This window comes from Sparus aurata, chromosome 17 (assembly GCF_900880675.1).
Source record: "Sparus aurata chromosome 17, fSpaAur1.1, whole genome shotgun sequence".
Lineage (NCBI taxonomy): Eukaryota > Metazoa > Chordata > Actinopteri > Spariformes > Sparidae > Sparus > Sparus aurata.
Genome location: NC_044203.1, coordinates 24,735,739 through 24,755,832, shown reverse-complemented (window position 1 = coordinate 24,755,832; position 20,094 = coordinate 24,735,739). Strand labels below are relative to the sequence as shown.

At 42.9% G+C, this 20,094-nt stretch overlaps 1 protein-coding gene across 4 annotated transcripts in view; it reads right to left on the bottom strand.

Moving 5' to 3' along the window:
* ddr1 (discoidin domain receptor tyrosine kinase 1) overlaps positions 1-10,509 on the bottom strand; it is a 48,667-nt gene extending 38,158 nt beyond the window's left edge. For all 4 annotated transcript variants that reach the window (XM_030393948.1, XM_030393949.1, XM_030393951.1 and 1 more), the window contains exon 1: positions 10,099-10,509. The gene's annotated coding sequence lies outside the window, so the exon portion shown is untranslated. The remainder of the gene's footprint in view (positions 1-10,098) is intronic.
* Positions 10,510-20,094: the final 9,585 nt, after the last annotated feature.

Below are 20,094 nucleotides of genomic sequence, written 5' to 3'. Positions count from 1 at the left end.
GTCCGTTGGATTCCTTTTTTTCATCTTAAAAGAATTTCCCTCAGCTTACTTTGGTTAAATATTAAAATACCACTTAGTGTAACATTTCCTTCACCCTGAGAGCCGAAGAAACCAAACACATAATCCCCCTTGCTCAGCTTAGGAGACAGTTGCTCTTAGAAGTGAAAATATAGGCAGTGCACTTTGAATAATTGCCTACTCTAACGTCTACAGAAGATCCAAAATGTGTCAGGGAGCAGGAGAAAAGTCTGCTGTTAGATCCTACTATTGGTCATACACTGGTCATCAAATTGTACAGCTGTGTGTCATAATATTTATCTATACAAGGAAGTGAGAGTCAGGACTGTGGCATCTGATTTTATTGAGTTTTACCCGAGGTGGAGGAAACAGGATGGAAGAATGGATGAGTCACTTAAACAAGGTAATGAGAGTTGAAGGAGAAGACGGCAACAAAGTCAATGGCAGAGTCAGAAAAACAAATTAAACAGCAGCAACAAGGCAAAGCGAAAGTGGAGCACGTGACTGATGGTTGGCTGAAGTAGCAGGTGAATCACGATGAAACATTAAAGAAAAGCATGGTAAGAGGATTGTAAGAGGAAAAAAAAAACTGTTTCCAGGAATAGTTTAGTTGTGCTGAACATCACATGACTCATTAAGACAGCTCAGCCTTCACCCGAAAAATACACAGTTCGAAAACCCACCTTCCTGATGGCAGTGCTGTGACCCATGAGCAGAGGCACCAGGATAATGCAGAAACTGTTACAAAAAAATGAATGCACGTAGCTGGGATTATTAGCATGTGGCTACATGAAGCTGAAATCAATCATATTTGAAGAGTGACACTTCCAACTTTTCCATTTATACTAGGACACAGGTCCACTTGGCCCTTCAGCTCAGAGAGTTGCAGCACTGCTCAGCATATCTGAGACAAATGGTGACTGATTACCTCAAGTTGGTCTGGCAAATGAAGAATGCCCCCATCAACAGCAGCCACATATTTGTATTGTGTAAGGACAAAGCATCACACCAAGGTGGTAGCCAGTTTTCTTTACCGTTTTGTTCTGGCATTCAGGTGTCAAGAAACATTAGGGTAGATTTGTTGAGATGGCCTAAAACAACACTTTAAAATCTAAAATATACAGAAACGCTCAATATTCCGATAAATCCAAGACTATAATGCTTTTAAAGTCACAAGGTTGCACCACGCAAGAGACAATTTAATAAGCTAGTCGTTTAGGAGTCTGTTGGAGGTGGACAGTCGTCTGTTTCTCTCACCAGCGGGGAGGAGGTTTAATGGGGCATGTGTTGGTGGGAGATACTGTTCAGTGGTTCTTGAAAGAGCTTGACAGATTAAATCAGCCAGCAGTCCGCAATATAAAAATGAACACCTTAAAATAACAGCTACAGAGCCATTTGATGGTACAGTGTCTTGTAATCGGGTGCCTGTTGTCTCTGTCACTGGTTTCTGCTCTGTGTAACTTCATTGAGAGGGCAGGACCACAGCGTCACATACATGTTTACTCCAACATACAAGTTTTCAACACATAACATTGTTAAGGCGTAATGAGTTTTGTTTGTAGTTAGCACCTACATTAAATCTGACAAATTGTTATAGACCTGGGATTTGTATTTACGACACTCATTACTTGTAGGGGGCACCAAACCAAACAAATTGCCAATTTCTACATAATATCCCTTTAAGTGATAATAAGGAAACAAGAACCTGCAGTAAAGAAATTCCAAAGACATATTTTTGGTTGGCTGGAAGCACCAACAAAGTTCCTTTTTCAACAGTAAAATGTTCTGATCAGGAAATATTGTGGTTACAAATCAGTATAAACACATTTTATCTATCAGATCCCACTCAAAAATATATGCTTATGTGATGTAACAAATAAAAAAATCCCCAGTGTTTCTTTATCAGAATTGTAAATTCTGAAATATGTGCTAGTTCCTGGTCTTAACTGATTATCAGCTTTCTACCAGCTTAGTTAGCTAGTGATACAAAATAATGAATGCACAATGCCTTGGGGTCTGGCCTTAATAAACCAAGTCAAACCACCAAATGTGTCTAATTGGTTTTCAGAAGAGAATTAAGGATTATCCAGAACCTGCTGATGAGAAATGTTGATGCTGTGTTACTTGACTTGCTTTCTGTCTGTTAAAGGTGCTCTGAAACATAAACTCGGAATTGTAATTTTTACAATGTTAATGAGGTAATCCTACAACATATGAAATATGTATTTTTCCATAACTGAATAAACAAGCTGTTCTCAGACAAAAATAAGGTCCCCAAAACACTGTGTGAAGCTAGAAATTGGCAGGGTCCGCCAAATATAAACACAGCAAAACAGTATGTGATTGTTTTGTCCTTTAAGGTCAGTTTGAAAACATAAAGATAAAGATCGTTCTCTTCTGAATAAACTTTATCCCCCAAAAACTACTGTAGTGCACCTTTGGTGTCAGTTTTTTGCAGCTGATTAATCAAACAGTTGTGCAGACAGAAGGTCAAGTGTTTAGGATATAAAGAGACGTTTTGGAATAAAAGGTATACGATATTCATAAATACATTTAAAACCAAGTTCAAACAATACCTACAGACCTAGTCACATCTTTACATCATTGGGTTTTAATTGAAATGAATCTGCAATTTTATGGATATTTTCTGTTTGTTGTTTATTGTGTTTTTTGTTTTTGTTTTTTTTTGTTTTTTTTGTTTGTTTGTTTTCCCCTTTTTTTCTTTTTCTTTTCTTTTCTTTTTCTATTGATTGATCTGTTTTAGTGATTTTGTATTGAGGGGGAGGATCTTATATAAGCCCTTTGGGTTTCTTTTCCTCTCCTGCACAATTATTTGTCTTTGTATTATTAAACAGAATTCTTGTTTTATCATTGTGCATATAAATAAATAAAAATAAAAAAAATAATAATGTTTTTATTAGTGTATAATCACCTGTTTTTGTCCCCTACGAATGAGCCATTTATATCTAAAGAGCAGGTTCTCTTCCACGGAGTCCACCATGTTGCACTGCCATGTTGCACTGCCATGTTTCTATGGTAGCCCAGAAAGGACAAACCAAACGCCCACTCTAAAGAGGGCCCTATCCCCAATAGTATTGGCCACTGTTGGTTTTTCTACATGCTTGGGAGGGAAGAGGTTCACCAACCCTTGGAGAAGTCTTCTACTTTTAAGTCTGACAGGCGCAAGAAAAGTTGCTTGCTCGTAAACTTCAGATTTCCCAACAGAGTCTCTCTCTATTAGGCATTATGTCCCCGGAGCTCTCTGCCCGCTGCAAACAGGTGTTTGAGTGGCAAGTCTGGGAACTTCACAAGCAACTACAGCAGCTGATTTCACAGTTCAAGGGGACTTAAGAGTCGGCTCCAAACACACACTCACCAAAAACTTCCACTGAGTACAGAGCATCTGAATGAAAGTGAAAATGATAACTACAAGGTTGTATTCCGACTTGGGATTCCAACTCTGATGACTGTTTCCTTTGCGCTTTTCTGCATTGTGGTCTTTTCAAAAGCATCATTATAGAAGAACTACCAATCTGAGAATCGCAACCAGGTAGATCCAAAATTTGACTACGTGGCAACAATAAAATAATACAATAATACTTTGTCTGTACCATTTCTTTAAATTATAGCTATACCAAAACATTGTGCTCCAATAATATCCTGCAGAGAATATTAAAAGGAAATCAGCCAGATCAGATACATTAACAGTAACAACACACAGAGCAGAAGGGAGCAGATTGCCTTCACCATATGTGCCACAGCGATAAATAATACAACAAATGAAGATGTTGTGTGAGAGCTGAAATATGCCAAGAACTGAGCGCAAACACGGAGATTACACCAAGCTTGTTATCCTCTTTTTTAGCACCTCTGGCAATCAACAGGGTCTATATTGAGTCGACTGTTCATTAGCTGCATCATGTGAACCAGAGAGTGAGGTCTCGTCTCTGTGCACACAGAAGAAAAAACAGCGGATCAGACTTTAATAGTTCGTCTGCAAAACTGGTTTCGACTCACAGCACCTAACAACTGAAGTACTGTTTTGGTTCTCAGGGCTGAAACTTTTCGCGCATGTCCGTGCATGTAGTTTGACTGTTCTCAGCTCTTTTCTGTCGGTTTCATGCATCTGGAATGAGGGGAGTGCCATTTCACATTCTAGTGAAAGTAATTTAATGAGAGCCCTTTTCTCCCCTCAACTAGAAGTGAACCTGAGTCACCTGCCGCATGAAAACGAACCTTCACGGCCACACTGAGGGAAGTTCAGTACTGAGTTTGACCTCAGTTGAAGCGTGGGTGTGAAAATCCTAATGAGAATCTAGCAGATATGTGGGAGCATTTTGCATGTTAATACGACAGCATGGCAGCAGAGTGTGTGTGTATCCAGTTCGACGGTGAGGCCATTTTAGGGCTGCAGTGTGATGGCAGGCCGCAGCCCCGATTCCCTGAATTCAATTTGCAGAGTCGGTGCCACCTGTCAGAGAACAAGTGAGAGGCAGAGGGGAGGATGGGGTGAAAGGATAAGGGAGAGGCATGTGGCGGCACTGTGCGACTCTCTCAAAAGGGTGGAGAGAAAACGGTCAGAGACGGAGATGCAGATGGACGGACAGAAGAATGCCATGGCTGAGGAAAAGTCCCTCCAGTAATCGAGCGAAGAGACTCAGAATGACAGTGTGAGCGAGCGTGCCACAAAAGCAACTCTTTGCCCGCAGGAGGGGGACAATTAGTCATCCAGCGAGCAGCTATTGAAACAGCGAGAAGGAGCAGACGGAGAAAGAGGGATGGAGGGAGGGTGGGAGAGAAGGAGGGATGGCCTAGAGAGAAACCGAAGCGCAGAGAGATCAGGTCAAACGGGAATGAGTTCAGCGAGACTCAGCGTTTTGAGTCAAAGTGAGAAAAACAGTCGGCAGCCCTCTCACAGATGTCTTCTTCTCATTCCTAATGAACGACAGCTGAGCAGACAGAGAGGAGATTTTCAGACGTCTTTGAGCTGTTTAATGTTTAGCTTCTACAGTCAAAGAAACATTCTCATACAAAGAAACACTCTCGTACAAAAGCAGATTAGGATCCAAAAAATTGCGCCTGGGCTTTGCTAAAACTCCAGTCACACACACACACACACACACACACACACACTTTCATCTCTGCTAAAAGCCTAAGGCACAGGCTGATACCTCTATCACACTCACAGTCCTCCTCCTCGTCCTCCCTCTCAGCAGAAAAAAAGCCTCCTAAAAAGAGCTAAATTACATATCACACAACAGTTTCCTCATGCTAATGTGCCCCTCCAAACCCCTGGGAGGGAAAGGCAGGTACGCCCGCCTCACTCAACGTGAACGGTTACAACTAAAATCATCATACAGAAGAAGAAGTGTTAAAGAAGAGGCTCACCTTTGATGCAGAGCACAGTTTTCTTCAGTGTTCCAACAAGGATTTCAAAAGCACTTTCCTTGCCAGAGGGCATTAGTAATTATTACTGGTATAACTGAGCAAAGAGAGGCACAATGTGTGCTAGCAGCTCAGGCGAGAGCACCACCACAGTGTGAGAATTTGAACGGAGATGAAAAAAACGAAAGACAGAAGGGACAAAAAGAAGAGAACAGAGAGCACACTGGAGTTTCAAGTTTGGGAGAGTTTCCATCTTTCATCAGGTTCGTCTACTTCTTTCAGAGGCGACCTCAGCTGCCAGTTGTCGGCTCGATGGGTAAAACGACGTGATTCGTGAGTTGGTTTCCGCAGCAGCAAGCTGATTATTTACTCAACATCATATGATTTAAGAGGGAGCTCAACCAACTTTACACATCAAAGTGTGTTTACAGGTGTTGTGAAGTAGTACTGCATCTGTGAGACAGCCTTTTATTGCTCCAGTAGGCGCTAAATGAAGTCTGATAAACTGCCTCAAGCGGAATCACTTGAAGTGCTGTTGATTGAAGACTACCAGTTTGAAAATGTAAAAGATCTGGGGGTGCGGGAGGCAACAAGACATCTGTAGCCCCACAGATACTTGTGGGAAAAATGACTGTGAATGCTGCCTTAAGTCGGAATAAGAGCAGATAAAATTGCCAAAACTTTGGTTCATGACTTGCCAGAGAAACATGGAGGACGAGGTTTAAGGATGGCTGATTGTTAGAAGCTTTTTATCATTGTATATTCAGTTTTTGCTCATTTGTAAGATGCTAGGTTGTAATTATTATTTGCTGTCTGTGTGGAGTGAGCCTAGATTAGAAGTCAGCACAAGTCAGCTAGGGCAGTAATTTAGTGGTTTTAAGACCAGTTAGCATCTGTGACTCTCGTCCATGAGGTACCATTGGCACTAGAAAGCCCTTGTCAGTGGCTTCTTGGCCGATTGAGTATGGAAAAGCGGTGGCGACTGATCGTTGAGATAAATCATTTCTGACCGGCTGTTAAGGCAAGTTGATCAGAGAGAGAGAAACAGAAAAAGAAGAAGAAAAAAGGAAAGCCCCATGAGCCTGTCGCTGTAGTAGACATGACTTTTGTCTTATTCTTCTCCTCTGAACCTTCATCAGCGCCACCTGCAACTTTTTATCAAACATATTCTAATGCAAAGGCACCAGGCTGACAATTGATAGAGAACAATATGTGGAATAACAAAGACAAAATCTGCCTCTGCTACTTCTAGTTTGATCCTTTAAAAAAAAAAAAAAAAGTCCATCCAAGTCTAACAGTGCTACAGGAGTGAACTCACTCTTTCAGAGTCTCTTATTATTTCTGAGTCATAAAACATGCATTAAGTTCAGGAATTATGCCCTGGAGAGGTGTCACTTGGCAATTTTTGACATTTCTGTACTTCTGTGTTGTTAAAACCTTCTTTGCCACTCGCAGATAGTCACTGATTCTATCATAAATGTACGTTAGCATCTGCAAAATAGTTAAAAGCTCACTTTTTGGACATATGCAGAGGCATTTTGGCAGGTTTCACAAGCCTGAGATAAGCCGATAGACAAAATTGTGACAAAATATCTTTGAGTAAAACCTCAGCCGCCAAAATATGACCCCAGTTTGCTTACAACCGAGCGGCAGCGTTGTTATCTATCCAGGGCACGCTCGACGGGGAGAGCAAACCAATAAATGAGGAGACCACAGGGACGATAGCAGAAGGGAGGGTGAAGATGAGATGGATAAGCAGGAGGGGGGAGGGGGGGGGGGTGAATAAATGAAACATCTAGTGCCGCTTCAAAGGGAATGGAGAGAGAGAGGATGAAGAGGGAGAAATGTGTGTTAGATGTAAAGAGAGAGAGACAGATTGCCTGAATGATCAATTAGGGGATCAAAGATAGGCTGGATGGAGGAGCAGGGGAGATGAAGGCATGCTGGAGTGGTGGGGTGGGCGAATCTGGAAGAAGGTAGGACTTTGGAGATAGAGGAAATCAAATAAGAGATGTGAGAACTCACTGACAACTAAAGCGCCAGCACATCCCAAACCACGCTTTGAAGTGCCACCAGCCATTATTCGATGAATTTGTTTCTCCGACAGTCTCGTCGAGCTCGCTCTGCATGTGACCACACATACGGGCGATGCAATTGAAAAGTCCGGCTGTCTAGACTTGAGGGTAAATTGGTTTAAGAAAACGGTGGACAGTGCAGTCCTGCCTTCAATTGGCTTCATTTCCCATTAGAGCGACACTGCAGAGACCGGAGGCGAGGAACCGTGTCATGTCTTTGGACTTAAATGAGTTCTTCCGCTGGCCTTGAGGTTCCCGCTCAGTCAGTTGGGAGCCAATTACTAGAAATCACAGAATTCGGTGCCTAATACATGACCACCATGAGAAAAGTCACGTAACAGACGGCTCCTTTGGACTGAAACACCCTCGTGGTCATTGTTCTTTTTTCATGTGGTTCACTCGCCACATTAGTCACATCGCCATCAAGATCAGGCAACTGTGCAAATCATGAAATCAGGCTATTGTATGGGGTCTGTCTTTAGGTTCAGAATGTGTGTCCACCTGCTGGAAGTCTTTTCAGGTTGGTCAACAACCAGAAAGACAAAGTCACAAAGCCTGGCTGCCAACCAGACAATGGAACATAGAGGACAACAGACTGAGGTCAATGATCAATCAGACGAGACAAACCAGACAAGACAAATTAGTTCTTCTGTGTGTGTGTGTGTGTGTGTGAGCTCGCACAAGGTCGCACATCTGTGTGTCTTCAGTCACAAAACAACATCAATAATGCAAAATTGCTGTCACTTTCATTCGTTTCGTACATAAAAAAATGCCGAAAAACCTCCAAAGACTGGAAACAAAATAAAAGATAGCCATTAGATAGCCGTTTGACAGATCTGTGCACACTTCTTCACAAATCACATTACGCAGTTAACGTCATTTTCTCCCAATCCCGCCAAGACAAAAACTAATCAAAGAAAAACTCTTCCTTGAGTGTGTGTGGGCACAATAATTATACTCACATAATTGGTCTTTCCAACTATTTAATATGTTCCGCGTCTCCTCTGCTGGACCGCACTGCTGATAAAAAAGTAGCTATGCAGGGCCAATGGCTCTCGTGGGACGCTGTGGGAGAGTTTGCAGCCAGATGCCCATTACACAGGGATCCAGCAGACCTGTGCTTGTTGTGAGGGATAGTGTAGCCACGCTCAGGGCTCCTCCTCGCTTTATGCCCCTGCCTTTGCTACAGAGGCAGAGAGGGAGGGATGAGGAGAGAGAAAAGTGCCTTTTATTGCTTCCCTATCTATTGGCAAATAGCATACCTCCCTCCCTCCCTACACCCCCACCATCCCTCACCCTCACCTCCTCCTCCTCCAGCAGTCTAACAAAGCAACACCTCCTCTGGACAGCCTGCTCAGTCCTCTGGCCAAAAAAACTACCCACATTCACCATTTTCCCTGTGGTAGGAAAGGTGACCGCCTGCTGCTCTGCACATCCACTAAAGCCCATTGTTAACTCCTCCATCAGGCTACCTCCACCTCGCTGCGAGCACACAGAGGCATGCACAAACACACGAGCAACAAGCTGGCAACCGAAACACATGCAATCACGCCCACATTCTCAACTCTCTCCTCCGGTTTCTTACACAAACAGACAGAAAGCTGAAATATGCAGTTTCTCGGCATAACTTTTTTTTTTTCTTGATTTCAGCACCGTGAAAGAGAGAGTGAATCATTTATTACACACATGATTGATTTGTTCTCCCCATCCCCACCTTTTTTCTCCTGAATCATGAAAAACACAAAATGTGTATTCACTTCAAAGTCCAAAACCTTTTTTGGCAGCGTCTCCTCAGAGTCTGAAAATCAACACAGCCTCTTGTTTCCAGTGCCAGGCAGGACGCCCTGTGATGATCTCAGGTTTTGGACTGATTAGCTCTCGAAGGAGAACCAACTCCTTCAAGGGCCAGAGGTGAAGGAAACCAGAGCTGACGGTCCTATGGGAGGTCACCTGTGCTGCTGTGAGGTCACCGGGTTAATGGTGGGTGTGATGGCCCCCACCTGGATGCGCTGAGATCATCCTGAACAGTGGGACACTTTGCAGACCCATGCATCATCTGCTGCTGTTGTGCTTTTACTCACTTTTGTTTAACTTGTGTGTTTTGTGACTGAGGTGTGATGTAACAGAATGAGTTTTACAGACAGTGAAGACAGTAAATGAGACCAAACGCACAGATGACGCGCACAGATCAGGGCTCCGAATGTTTCCTCTGCCGCCAAGGACACACATATAGCAGGATGCTGAACAGTTTGCAACGAGCCCAGACCATGATGTTCACTGTGAGAGTATGTCAGCTACGTAGTTGTTAAATGCCACGATGTTTCTGCCACACGAGACAGAGAGAGAGAGAGAGAGAGACCCAGACCCGGGGCGCGACTCTACACCTCTCATGCGCTTCCCAGCAGCCCGTGGCCAGCGTCCAGAGCCGCCGTGCCCGCCTCACAGCGAGACTTATAGACGCCAAGCCACAGAGTGAGAAGTAGACAGACACACACACATAGACATACACTGAGACAGACAGACAGACAGACAGCTGGAAATATCCGCTGCAATATTATTATAGCCGCTTATTATGGAGCGGAGAACGCGCGGACGATTTAAAGGACTTTGTCTCACTTACCTAAAATACGCGGAGAAGTTCGCTTTGACAGGGGTCCAGACTTTGAGACGGAGTGTGTGTGGGACGAGTGAAGATGTGTTTTGTCCCCGAAAAACAAACAAAACAACAACGTCCGCTGAATAATCCAAACGGAGCTCTGGAGCGGTTGTTGCGCACAAAGTGAGCGACCTCTCGTCAAAACGCAGAAAGCAACAAATTCATCCGAGTTTCAGCAGCAATTTGAGGGACTTTTCTCTTCGCGCTCTCGGGATGAAGAGCTGTAAAAACTAGTCGACAGTGAGCCGAGGAGGGGTATTTATGTAGCGGCAAGCCGTCCAGGGTCCGTGCGCTCCGGCCCCGTTCTGAATGTGAATGTGAGCCCCGGCCGAGCTGCTCCAGCCTCAGTCCGGGCTCCACAGCCGGGGCCGGCAGGCGCCACCAGGTGCTCATTTACATAACTGCACCGGCTGTGTCCAATCACAGCTGCGAGCAAGGTGTCTGATTGAATATTCCAGCACGCGCTTCGTCCAATCAGAGCCCCACGTGGGCGGGAGCTGTGAGCTTATCAACACTGTAGAGTGAAATGCAATGTGGAGCCTTCAGGGGCCATGGGAGTTTCTTTGTTACAGCAAGGCTGAGATTTGGGGAATATGACATGTGATACAGCAGCAGGCAGACCTGCCTTCACCTTGTTAACCCTTTGCATGTGTGGAGAATGTTTCTCTGGTGTTTTTATTTCTGTCTTCTTGATATAAACTTGTAAACTTTTTAAATTATCTACTCTCTATCTGCTCTCTGCATCCGTCCCGAGCCATGTAACGTCGGCCCACAACGATCTTCAGTGGTATTTAGCTCTACAGGAAACTTTATTACAGAGTATTGGTGGTGTAACTGTATACCATTACTGCCCCTGGGCTATAATGACCCAGATTGAAGGGTTTGCAGTAAAAGACAGAGATGGAGCTGCAGGAACCAGGAGAGTTGTTGATATGGGACCCTGAGGCGAAAGCAGGACTGGGATGGCAATTCATGTTTTAATGGAGCCACATGTGTGTATGTTTCTGCGGAATCACATCAAACATGGCACCAGGCAGACACAGAGAGAGCTTAAAAGAGGGCTGTGAAACAGTTACAGTATGTGTTGGTACTTGCCTGACTGCCTGAGAGGAGGGAAACTTTAGCTGGCGCTCAATCAGCAGCGAGGGACAATAAAGGTCATTTAACAGAGTCTGAGCTCCACCTTTGATAAACAAGGTAGAGGAACACTGAGTCTTGTGTGTGTGTGTGTGTGTGTGTGTGTGTGTGTGTGTGTGTGTGTGTGTGCGTGTGTGTGTGTGTTGTGTGTGTGTGTGTGTGTGTGACCTCAAGAGTGTTTTGAAATGAGACGCTGTTGTTAATAAGTCAACAATTTCTGACTGAGACAAACTCAGGAAAGTGATAAATTCCTGCCATATGGTGTTTAAAAGGACGTTCACTCAAGTGCTGTACACTTTTAGTTACTGTTAGCTTTCAGATTATAGTTCACTTTATAAAATATGATGCATCACTATGGATCAAACTCCTCACAGGTATAAGAAGCTCTTATAATAATAATGATATCAGAGTTGGGAGGGTTGCTTGAAAATGTATTCTGATACAGTTGCTAATTACCTTTAATAAAAACTTGTAAAATGCAATCATGAATAGAAAAGTAGAATACAAAAGCTGCACAAGCTGAATGGGAAGCACTGAACAAAAGAACGTTTTCTGTTTGTTGATTAATTTTCAGCAGATTTAACGAATTTCTACTCTTGATTCTGAGTTTCGGCTCCATTCAGACCCCCGTCACCCTCCACTTCTCTGCCTCACTGCCTCACCCTCCCTCCATCAATCTGTGTGTTTTGAAAAGACTTTAGCTGCACTTTCATCTGGCCCAAACTCATTTTCTCTGCATATCATTGACCTTCTCTCTCACCACTTTTTAATTCAGTGCTTAAACCGAACCAAAACACTGGCCTCTCTTTGTGTTTAATGGTTAAGCTTGCCTCGTCCGGGCCGCCACATAAAAAATAACCTCACATGCAGAGTTTATTTCTCTGACCATGATTTATTCATGTTTTCTGGTTCACTGGAGTCTGTTTCATGGAGGCTTTCTTCTCCAAACTTTGTTTCCCAATCACGCCTAACAAATGGAAAAATGAGGTGATGAAGTTGAGGTGAAATTAACGGGATGATGATTGTAGAGATTTGAGTCACAATCCAAGACGTTCGCCGACAAAATATTCACCGATTCCCAGAAATGATCCTGCTGATGAGCACAGTAATTCTCAGTTCTTGTGCCCTCACTCTCCAGAGCCTTTTCACTTTCTCTTTTCAGCCTTTTCTTTTGTGCACATCGTCCAACTGGCTCTGCTTTGTTCGTTGTCTGGGCAACTGCAAATCCCCTGGCAGAAATAATGACCTTTTTCTGTATTATTTCCCTTCCACCCCGTGCCTCCTCTCCCCTATTCTTTATGTGTCACACTTTCTCGCTTTGCCCTAATGCTTTTTTCATATTTTTTTTCGCCCCCTTTTTTTTCCACAAAACATGCTCCATTTCTCCGCAGAGTTTTTGGTTTGTTGTCACTAAACCCCCCCCCCCCCCCCCCCCCCCTTCTCTCCCTCCTCCCTCGCTACTCATTCTCGCTTTGAGAGGAAACCAGTGGAGCATAAAAAGCAGGTCTGATCCTGTGAGGAATTCACTTGGAGAGAGACTAACACAGGGAAAGAGAGAAGTTCAAGTTATATTGCACTTATGAGTCAGTGAAGACAAGAAAGCACCTGGTGAGATACATAAAAAAAAGAGAAAAGATAGAGGAGGAAAGAGAATAAGTTGCACAAAACATCAATGAACTGTCAAAAAAAAAGAAGAAGAAAGGGGGTTTTTCAACTCAGCGAGAAGTGTTTTAAAACTTTAAATAAACCCTTTACTTTTTAATAAAGGCTACTGCATTTGGCTGAAAATTACTATTTCCATCCAGGAGGGATGACAGTTGATCTATTGCCATGTCATTTTGAATGTGCAGCTTGAATGTATCACTTCTCTGACCTCGCTTAAGTAAAAAAACACAAACATCTGAATTAGAAATGGGAAGTGTTCAACTCAAAGGTTTAAGACAACGCACACACACACACACACACACACACACACACACACACACACACACACACACACACTCACAGGCAGCCTGTCCACCCCCTGTCAGGGCCTGACAGCTGTGCAGGGCTGCAGGATTCAGACAACACAGATCAGTTGCAGAATGCGAGGCTTGCAGTATGTTGGGAACCGGCGTAAAACCACATACCAGGCATACTATCCCCTGAAACCTCTCAGCCACTGTTCTTTTTTCACTGGGAATACCCAAAAGCAATAAAATGTCTCAGATTTGAGATGGTCAGATAAAACCCCCAGAGAGCCCCGCAGCTCCGTTTGCCACAGAATACCTTCGTTTTTTTTCTCATGCGTGTGAGACTTCAGGTCCAGGTTTGGTTCAAACATAGGCGAGAGTGTGCATATGTGTCTCTGAGTAAATGTACAACTCTACATCTACCCCGTGCTCCCCTCTAATGTCTGTTTACTGTAACGTGTCTGTGCTGTCAGTATCAGTCACAGGCCCCGGCCAGGTCGGATTTGATTGGCCCCTGAGGAGGATCTGGGGGCGGTGGAGGTGTCGGGGGTCACAGGGTCACTGTCAGCCCCAGGGGGAGGTACGTGATTGGGGGTGAGGGTGTGCGTCACAGCCCTGGAGCGCTCTTTTTAGGTGTTCGGGGAGGAAAACGGTCGTGTCAGCTCCTCTCACTTTCCGCAGAGCTCTCTGTCTTTCCGTCGCTTCTGTTTGTTCCCTGTTGTGCGTTTCTATTTTTGGATGCAAGATTGTTGATATATTCTCGTAGCTAGATTAAGAGTCTTCTGTCATGCTCTGTGTGGCCGTGTGGCTGGCACAGCGTTGCTTGGAGCTTGGTTTGGTAGCGTTCTCTGGTCTCTCAGGGCTGTGGGCACTGAGCTGGCTACAATTATTTTCTTTGTTTACCTTTCTTTAATCTTTTCAATCAACACAGCAAGACAGTGTACACCAAACTTCACTCTCTCGAGGTTCACAGCACTGTTCCACATATACTGGTCCCTCCCGAAACAATGGCAGGCAATAACTAATATATATACTCAGGCAAGGAGATATGTAAATACACAGATTAAATAAGAGCTAAGTGTGAGACAGGATGCTAAAATAATCATTGTATTATTCTAACAGTCCAAAACAAACCTGTGGACTCATTTCTTCTGAAAAATATGTTTTACCACTCAGCTTAATAAGCAACACACTCAATATCTAAACTTAAGGGAGAACTTCGGCCGTTTTAAACCCATATCCCTGTTGATCGATGTTACGGAGTGCTGTTATTAGGAAAAAAATAGAGAACATTTGGCACAATATTTACAGAGTATCAGAACGGCAGCTAAAGCGAACCTATGGGGGCAGACATAACTGAAAGTGAAACTTAAGGATGTGTGCCCCCATAGGTTCGCTTTAGCTGCCAATAAAATAAAACAAAGTTAAAACGATGTAAAAAAAAATACACAAGTATAAGTACAGAAGTAACATATATGAAGAATTACAGTAGAGGTACTGGCTTTTGTAGAAAGTGAGTGATGTATTGTGAGGTATGACATTAGATTATTACCTTTCATAAGCAGGGATGGAATTTAACTAATTACATTGACTCATGTGTTGTATCTAAGTTCAGTTTTGAGATACTTGTACTTGAATATTTACAATTTTTTAGAGTCATGTGTTGACGTTCGTATCTGTAGACATCGACTTGAATCAGGCTTGTGTTCTGATGATGGGGTGTGAACAGTCACGGTCCTACAGTTTAAGATAATCGGATAACGTAACCAAAACTGTCCCTATGAAAAGATATGTAGTGCAACTTTAAAGTGATGAACACATTAATGCATAATGAGTGTTTACTTTTATACTTTTAGTTTATGTAGATGCCAAACTCTTGTACTTTCTCTTGTGTAAATTTTTCAATGCAGGACTTATACTTAAAAGGGTATTATTTTTACGATCACAACTTTCAATTAAACGCACTACAAAGAGCCTTTAACTCATTACGAAGCAGTCTCGGTATTATACTGATCCCTCTTTATGACCTACATAAGCAAATGAGACTCTCAGCATGAAGACTGGCTATTTCTGTATGAATAAAGCAGTTCCGTCACAGGGCTGGAGTCAAACTTATCTGGGTTGGATAAGTCATGAAATTAAAACTATTCGTCACGCTGGATTGCTGAGGGAGAACAGAGCGGTCTTATAGCCTGAGGTGAGAAGCTGCTCTGTAGTCTGTTTGTACAGAAGCACGAAAACAACGCTTACTTTGTTACAACATCCCCATCTTTAGGCCGAAGGAGCTGCCAGAGTAAACAAAAATAAAAGTATTTTTGCGCTGTGGTATCACATCTTTTACTTTAGTAAAACATCAGAGTATTTCTTCCACCACTGTCAGAGTGTGCCAAAGCAGTGGACAGACAAATTGCAATGTGTTTATGTGTGTGCATCTGTTTTGGTATTTTTATATGAAAAGTGTGAAGATTGATTTAACATCTGTGAAGTTTTTGACGATAAAAACATTTTGTAAAAAGTACATTTTGTTCTTCGTTTAAAGAGCTGACTCAGACTTTTGAAGCCTTATCACTCAGTCAAAACAGGACTCGTGTTTGGATTTTGTGCTCTCAGTGATCTTGAGGAAGAAACTTCCCTCTTTTTGATCATCTTCTATGCTCTCTTATAACCAAACGGCGCTTCCAGCCACAAGAAAGTACTCGCTGTAACAGATTAATTTGTCTGGCCGACACCATGCAGCGTCTCTCACACAGATAAAAGTATCTGCTGGACAAATCCCATCCTGCCTCGAGTGTCCGTGTGATCACGCAGCTGGATGTGTGTGAAGTGTGATGAGCTCAGTGTTGTCAGGGGAATGTGGGGAGCGAGGGGTGAGGAGGGAGGGGAGGTGGGATGCCAGATGACCCCTCACACAGTCAGGAGTCCCTGGAGACCCTCTCAGCTGTAGCGGCGGACTTGTGCCTCGTCTTCCTCATGGCTGTAGGTGGAGGGGGGGGGGGGATGCACACTCTTTTGAGAGTCAGGTTTCTCTCCCCCCTCAGAAATCCCCTGCTATTCATTTGTACACACACACACACACACACACACACACACACACACACACACATCTGACAGTGTGGAGGAGTGCAGCCTCTGCTATGGCATTTGGGAGGCTCCTCTACAACTGTCGCCTTCTGTTCAAACTGTCACTCCAGCCCCTCGAGGATTTTGCTTCCCTTTTCCCTCACCCCTTCCCTCCCTCCTCTCCTCACCTGTCTGTGCCAGCCATTCAATGAATGGCCTCCCTTTTTCTTCGCCGATCTCTCCGCGCTGCTAACAATAGAGCTATGGGAGTTGTTCATCTGATGCGTTCTGATCTTCTTTGTCTGGCCCTCCACCCTACTGTCTTTACCAATTACATGTGCAGCCTTTCCACACCCCTGGTCTTTAGCTCAGACAGTAGTTTAAACTTGGCTGATCGCTGCCTTTACACAGCCATGCCATGTTCCCAGGGCCTGCGTCTGCGTGAAAAGGGCTTATAATTATAGCTATCCTTTAATTATTTTAATTAATATTCAAATTGGCCAAAGCCCAAGGGAGAAACAAAGCTCAGCTAATGTAGTGGAGTAATCTTGGACGCCTTGGCCGACGTCTGATCTGCTTCCCGTCTCCACTCCCTCTGTTTTGTTAAACTTTTCAGGCAGACTGTTGCTGGCTCCTTCCAGTGAGAGTGAATGTTGTGGCGGATTGGAAGGCGCTGAGGACGGGGCGGGCGGTTGGTTGGATGGGTGAGGAGGATGGCAGAGGGGGAGAGACTCAGAGGGGTGCGAATGAGTGCCATTGCAATGCAGTGAGAGGTGGTGCTAAAAATACCTATTGACACATGGGCTCTGACTCACAAACAGGGTCACAGACAAACACACAAGGCGGTGACTAAAGAGGTCTCATTCATGCACCAGCACACACATATTCAGCACATGAATGCAACAGTTAGAATACAGATCATTCACATTAAAGCTTTAAAACACTTCATCCCTCTGAGTTTGTGTTGTTGGAGACCTCCATGTCAAACAGAGAGAAGGCCCCTTTCCACACTCAAGCAACAAGTCCTCTGAACAAACAAACCCAGCTGCCATATTGTGACCCACTGCAGGAGGAAAATGGGAGAAAGCTGCTCTGTACACACTGTGCTGAATGCTCACTGTGGCAAACAATGTGTCTGAGTTTACCTCGCAGTGACACACTGCTGAGACAGTTTACCGAGCGCTGATCACCTGAAGAAAAGAGACTCTAACTGTCGGATTTTCTCCCCCATTGTGCTCGGCTTTCAGAGCATCCAATACAGATTAGTGTATATTCTGCTGTCCACACATTTGGCCTGAGGGGAATTTTTAATCAGACTTGTGCCTCAGTGTCCACAGCAGCACTACGCCATCAAAAACCTAATTCAAATGCTCACAAGTGGCCCTGAAGAATCAGTAGCAAGAAAGATGGAATGTTACCATCAGCTCAAGTAATAAACTTAAGCACAATTTTGAGGGAGGCCTGCTTGTACTTAAGCTGAGTATTGCCTTTTTTTGTATTAAATACTTCCACTCCAAATAGGCTGAATACTGTACTTTCTACTCCACTGCATTCATTTGATAACTTTAGTTACTAGGTACTTTTACTAATAATCAGTTGTTCATTAATATTCAATATATAGATACATGTAAACATATGTATAATTTACTTTTACTGGCACTTTTGAAACTAAAGCACATTTACTATCAGATACTTTAACACTTTCACTCAAGTACTAGAGTAACTTTCACTTTTACCAAAATCATATTTGAACGCGATATCTTTACATTTAACCAAGTTCAACTTGAGAGTACTTTTTACAATACTGTAAATATATAAAAGTCCCAGTGTACAGTACAGAAGCATCATCAGCAAAATGTGTTTAAAGTTTCAAAGTAAAAGTATTAATTCTTTAGGAAAGCGGCCTCTGTGGGTGATATATTATAAGACAACATTTGATTATTGTTGACCCTTCATCATATAAAAAGCATTACACTGTTGTAGCTGTCGACTACTTTATAAACTGTTCAGTAGTTTAATTTAGCGGTTCGCAGTCCCAGTGCCAGGCACCTCCAAAGAGTCACATGGAAATCTAAGTGGTTGTAAGATGATTAATGTAGTTGGAAAGAAAGACATTATATATGTATATATATATATGTATACATATATATATATGTATATATATATAATTCTACCTTTGTGTTCATTGAACCTTTATTTAGATTAAAGAGAAATGTGGAGGAGAAATCTGCCTTTCGTCAAACTGCTTAACAAAGAAGGGGCCCCAACTGGACAGTTTTTTGAAAGGTGTCATTAGTCAAAAAGGTTCAAACCTCAACACAGCATTGTATTTTATGAGCTCATGACATTTTAATCAAAGCAAATGAAAGAAAATTTACAGTATTTCAGCCTGAAATGCAAGGGTGTAAAATTGAATTATTCAAGCACCTCGAAATTGTACTTGCGTAAAGCAACTGAGTAAATGTACTTAGTTACTTTCCACCCTTGCAGGTGATGGTAGTCGAGGCCGGCATCATAAGAAGCTGAGGAGGACATCCAATCTTCAGGGCCGAGGCCTCGTCACCCACCACAGCGCCGCTGGAGCACCGGGACGTTGACTGGCAGGACATCTGCCTGAGCTGTAAATCAGAGTGTGTTTGACCGTGTGTGGTCTGAATATAAGTGAAAAGTGTGTGACTCTAGCAGAATAGGGATTTCTATCACAACTACTTCCAAGGTGCATGGAAAATGAAATTGTCCAAACAAGAGAAAAACTCTGATAACTGCTTGTCTGAAAGCGACTGCATTCAAGCTGATCTGCAATCTGCGTTTAAGACAGAAATCAACCCTCATCAGCGGTGGAAAACATTATACTTAAGTTCAAGTTTAAGGTTCTCGTACTTTACTTGAGTGTTTTGTTTTGTCACTAAACACTCAACAGAGTAAGAAGCATAAAAAACATATGATAAACTTATAAAATACAGAATAATGTGTTGTTAAAGATTAAGGGGATTGAGGCCACTCGTCAGTTTGGCAGTTCCAGGCAAATGAGGCCATTTCACCTCTAAACTCAGACCAAATTATCCAGTAGTTCACAAAATTGGTCCAAAAAGATAAATACAATACAAATATGTGCAACAGAGCTTTGTTTTTGTCTTCTTCCCCCTCACAATTATCATCTAACGAGGAGTTATTTTGTGACGCTCTGGATAAAACTGCCTGACTCACTTTAAAGCAGCTCCACTTCACCCAGCTGCGACAGTAAATTGCTGCCTTTGCATTTTCACATCATCATTAACACTTTAATAATGTCATGTCAGTCACAGGGGACATTTTACAGAAGAACAAGTGCTTTTACTTTTGAAACTTAAAGTGCCTTTAGCTGGAAACACTTATACTCCTGGCTGACTCACACTGTCTACCTATTACAGAATTCATTGTTTAAGGTTTTACTGATTATTTTTAAATCCCTACATAGTCTGGCTGCAGATTACATTTCAGAACTCCTAACCCCTTATCCTGCTTCAGAACCCTTCAGATCAGAGATTAAAATGTTGCCAACAGCTCTATGGTGCAGGTTAAAAACAAAAGGCGGATCATGCTTTTATGGTTCCAGCCTTAATGTAATGGAACACACTCCCCCTAAAATATCAGGTCAGCTGAGTCAGCACCTCAATTTAAAAAGCTTTTGAAAACACACCTGTACAGACAGGAGTTTGGATAATGTTTATTCAGACGTTTTAGTGTTGCTCTTACATAGTTTGTTTTTATCACTCTATTTTTTAAACTACTTATTTTATTGTTCTTGTATTCCCTGATATTATTACATTTC